The sequence below is a fragment of the Glycine max genome, chromosome 10, assembly GCF_000004515.6.
Source record: "Glycine max cultivar Williams 82 chromosome 10, Glycine_max_v4.0, whole genome shotgun sequence".
Classification (NCBI taxonomy): domain Eukaryota; kingdom Viridiplantae; phylum Streptophyta; class Magnoliopsida; order Fabales; family Fabaceae; genus Glycine; species Glycine max.
In genome coordinates this window covers 15,876,143-15,880,593 of record NC_038246.2, presented here as the reverse complement: position 1 = coordinate 15,880,593, position 4,451 = coordinate 15,876,143, and the positions used below count along the sequence as shown (strand labels likewise).

The 4,451-nt window shown below is 34.8% G+C and overlaps 1 non-coding gene across 1 annotated transcript; it reads left to right on the top strand.

Moving 5' to 3' along the window:
• Positions 1-275: 275 nt before the first annotated feature.
• Positions 276-382, top strand: LOC112998214 (small nucleolar RNA R71). The gene has a single exon (XR_003263254.1). It is a non-coding gene; the product is annotated as a small nucleolar RNA R71 (small nucleolar RNA).
• The last annotated feature ends 4,069 nt before the right edge of the window (positions 383-4,451 follow it).

Sequence of the window (4,451 nt, the reverse complement as noted above, 5' to 3'; positions counted from 1 at the left end):
GGGTTACCAAGTTGACCAACGCATCCAGTTTGCCTTCAAGCTTCTTAGTTTCAGATGATGCAGATGGGTTTGTAGCTACCTCATGCACTCCTCTAATGACTATGGCATCATTTCTGGCGCTAAACTACTGGGAGTTGGAGGCCATCTTCTCAATTAAATTTCTGGCTTCAACAGGAGTCATGTCTCCAAGGGCTCCACCACTGGCAGCATCTATCATACTTCTCTCCATATTACTGAGTCCTTCATAAAAATATTGGAGAAGAAGCTGTTCTGAAATCTGATGGTGGGGGCAACTCGCACATAGTTTCTTAAATCTCTCCCAGTACTCATACAGGCTCTCTCCACTGAGTTGTCTAATACCTGAGATATGCTTCCTGATGGTTGTGATCCTGGAAGCAGGGAAAATTTTTTCTAAGAATACTCTCTTAAGGTCATCCCAGCTCGTGATGGACCTTGGAGCAAGGTAATACAGCCAGTCCTTTGCCACTCCCTCTAATGAATGAGGAAAAGCCTTCAGAAATATGTGATCCTCTTGGACATCTGGGGGTTTCATGGTGGAGCAGACAATGTGAAATTCTTTCAAATGTTTGTGCGGGTCTTCACCTGCAAGGCCATGAAACTTTGGAAGCAAATGAATCAGTCCAGTTTTAAGAACATATGGGACATCCTCATCAGGGTATTGGATGCACAAGCTTTCATAGGTGAAATCAAGTGCAGCCATTTCCCTTAGAGTCCTCTCACGAGGTGGAGATTGTGCCATGTTCTCAGAATGTGCAAAATCAGAATGCTCAGAATCAGAATGCTCAAAATTATAATGCTCAAGATCAGGATGTTCAAAATCACCAATAACAGAATGCACAGATTCACCAGTTATGGAATGCTCAGAATGATCAAAAGGTATAAAATGATGTCTAACTAATCTATGAAATGTCCTATCTATCTCAGGATCAAAGGGTTGTAAGTCAGATGGATTGCCTCTAGTCATACACTACATTCAGCATGCACACAACTAGTTGCCTTGTCATGTAAATAAAGGTGTAGGTTTGAACTATAGCTACCCTCAAATGATATCCAAATGACTTGAAATTTTGTGAGCAACCTTATAAAATGATGAGAAGATAGCACAAAAAATTTCAGACAAAAATTCAAAGTCTAACTATGAAAGCTAAAATTGGTAGGTTAAGAAAAATAAGTGAATAAAACTTGAAAAATAAAAAACTTTTGACAGAATCGCTTTTTTTGGACGATGGAGACCTCAGCCGGCCATAGGTCAGCTACCACGGCGTAGGAAATTTTTTTCTACCCCAAATGCATATATAATAATTGCGATTCTGATAACCGGAGCAAAAGTTATGGCCGTTTGAAGTTTTGACAAACACAAAATTTGCTAGTTTTTTGGAACTTTCAAATCTGACCAAACTAAAGGCTCTAGCTATTTTTCCCACAAATATGGATTAAAAGAAGTTACCACAAAAAAATTCAGCCAAAAATAACAACCCTAGCTACTAAAACAAAAAAATCCCAAATAATTCAGCATGGGTGGTCGCTAAAATCCGTCTCTAATTGATTTCTATTACTACTCTGTTTTTCCGCAAGCTAATTTCTACTACTACTCTGTTTTCAAGCACAATCTTCACAGCAAAACATCCAAGACTGAAACAGGGGAAACACTTAATGGGAAAACTGAAACAGAACACACATTAAACAAAATGCCAGGACACTAAACAACATTAACACACATACTAACACAATACTAACAATTAAACATAAAACACGAAAGGATTAAACACACAACACTAGCTAGCTATTATGAACCTTTGCACACTGCTCCCCGGCAACGGCGCCAAATTTGATCGAGGCCGTACCCGAATCAAATAAACATGAAAATGCAGTAACTAGGAAGTGATCCTAGGTCGTTTCCCAACGAGCAGTGACAAGCCAAATGTTCATAATATACTTGCAGTAACAGTAACGATGGGGGGGGGGGGGGGGGTTGTTTGGTAATTAAAGAGTAGAACAAATAAAATGGAATACGAAACTACTAATATTAAAAATGGGTTGTTTCCTCTGATTCAGAAGCCACTCTCTTATCCTGGGTTATGGAGAATTCGTCCCTAACAGTCAACCACTTAATCCAACCCTATTTCAATTTACTAAGCGAAAATCAACTTAGGGTTTTCAATACGTGATTAGGCACCACATACACCAGTTAGCCCTTCGTCCATTAAGCATGAACGCAAGTTAGGCTCAGAGGCAATTAATCGAACACGAAGCGTGCACTGATTAATATTCACGAAATTGGGATAACTGGTGAAGGGAAAACTGTCAGGAAACCACATTACAAACGAAACCTCAAAGAGAGTTGGGCTTCATCCTCAAAAGGAAACAACACCAGAAAATCTAGCCTTCCATGGATTCAAACAGAAAACGCAAATGAAGAATCAAGCAGAAACGTAAATGAACAAGAACGTAAATGAACAGAAACGTAAATGAACAGAAACGTAAATGAAAGTAGAAGAAGAAGCAAGAGTGAACTCGTAATTAGAAGCAGAAAACGGAAATTTGCATTAAGAACGAAAGCTGTAACAAGGGAACAGAAAAACGTGAAAACCTAAAACCAAAGCTCTGAATAATGAAAATAGCATAGCAGAATAGAATGCCCTGCACGAATCCCAAGGCAGCTATTTAAAAAGAGTCACTCAAAGTCACCGGGCCCTATTACAATACTCTGGCCCAAAACGAAATAAACACTGAACAACATAAAATAAAATTGTGAAATTTCCTAATTAGAAATTAACTAAGGTAAGCGCTGCTTTATTTGCTCTCTTCAAGTCCACAACCAAAATCCGGATTAAGCCCAATGTTTCATTAATTCCTGAAATTAGATTAAAAACATCAAATTAGCTAAATGAGCCCAAATAATAAAACTGCCTAATTAATTGACAATTAAGACCAATCAATAATTAAAATGGTGCAAAAAGGGTTTAGAAAATAGAAGAAAATGATGGCACATCACTCATGTTGAAAGATAAGCCAAAAGATGGAAAGTCCTTAGAGAGCACCTTTTCAAGAAATGTGTTGACGCTCTCTTTGACTGTTCATCTGATGACGAATTTGGGGATGAGTTCTTTCGTAAGCTTGAAGAAGAAGAAGAAATTGCCAAACAAAACAAGGAGAAGAAGTAAAAAAAGATGAGTAAAAGATGTACAAGCTGAGGGAGAGTGCATCATCTAAGGGGGAGATTTATCTTAAATCTTTAAACTCTTATGCTTTTCTTATTCATTTATTATCTATGTAATATGTTTGTGATGAATAAAACAAGATTTTTTTATGAAAGGACTATATCTCAAAGTTTTATGATGCATGATGTGTTATATTTTCTTATATTGCATCTGATAAGAGTGACATTACACTTAAACTGTCATTATATATATCATAAATATGTTTTCAACGTTTGTATCTCTATTTGTTTGACATCATAAAAAAGGGAAAGATTGTTAAGTCAAAAGATATTTATGTCTTAAAGATGAATCAGGAGTCCTAATTATTATGATTAGATACAAATAAATACAAATGATAAAAGTTGTGTTTTATATGATTATGATATGTCTTTGTGCATCTAAGTTTTAGACAATGCACCCATAAGACAATATGATAAATTTAAGCAGTGCATTTAAAGCTTTCATTTAATACTCTATGTCTAAGATTCTTTCATGCAAAAAACATTTTCCTAGGCTCTATCAAAGTCCTATAAAGAATAAATGAACCCCACAATCTAGAAGACGTTGATCCTCATCAAAAAAACATGCTTTATTGTTGCAATCATCTAACAAATCTTGTTGATTTGTTTAGAGGCAATGGTGACTTGGTAGGACAAGAAATACAAGGTTTAAGTCAAGCTTGGGGTAGAGCTTGCAAGTGTAAGAGCCAAAAATGACAGTGGACAATACTTATGACTTTGATAAGTTAGTAGAAACTTGGTGATTGCCAATAACGGGACAAAGTCTTGAGGTTGTGACAAACCAGTATAAATTATTTGTGTGCTTTCTTATTCGACAAACAAAGGATTTTTCAATTTTTTTTTAGATCTCACATCTTCTTTTTAAAGAAAATTATTTTTCTCATCGTCTGATCTATTTATATTCACTAGACGATAAAAGTGTTTTACAATCGTAAGAAAAGTTATAAATTTCTAAAAACACAATTCAATCTATTTTCTTGTGTTATTTTCTTCTTTACCTTTTAATAAAAATGATATAATTTGTTTCTTTAGATAACAATTTGATTATATGAAAATATATTCAATATTTATATAATAAAAATTCAATTTCTCTTGTTATCTTTTGTTTATGTGGAATAAAATACGTAACTAATTAACTAAAACAGAAATCTTATAAATATATTTTATATGTATATTATTATTATTATTATTATTATTATTATTATTATTA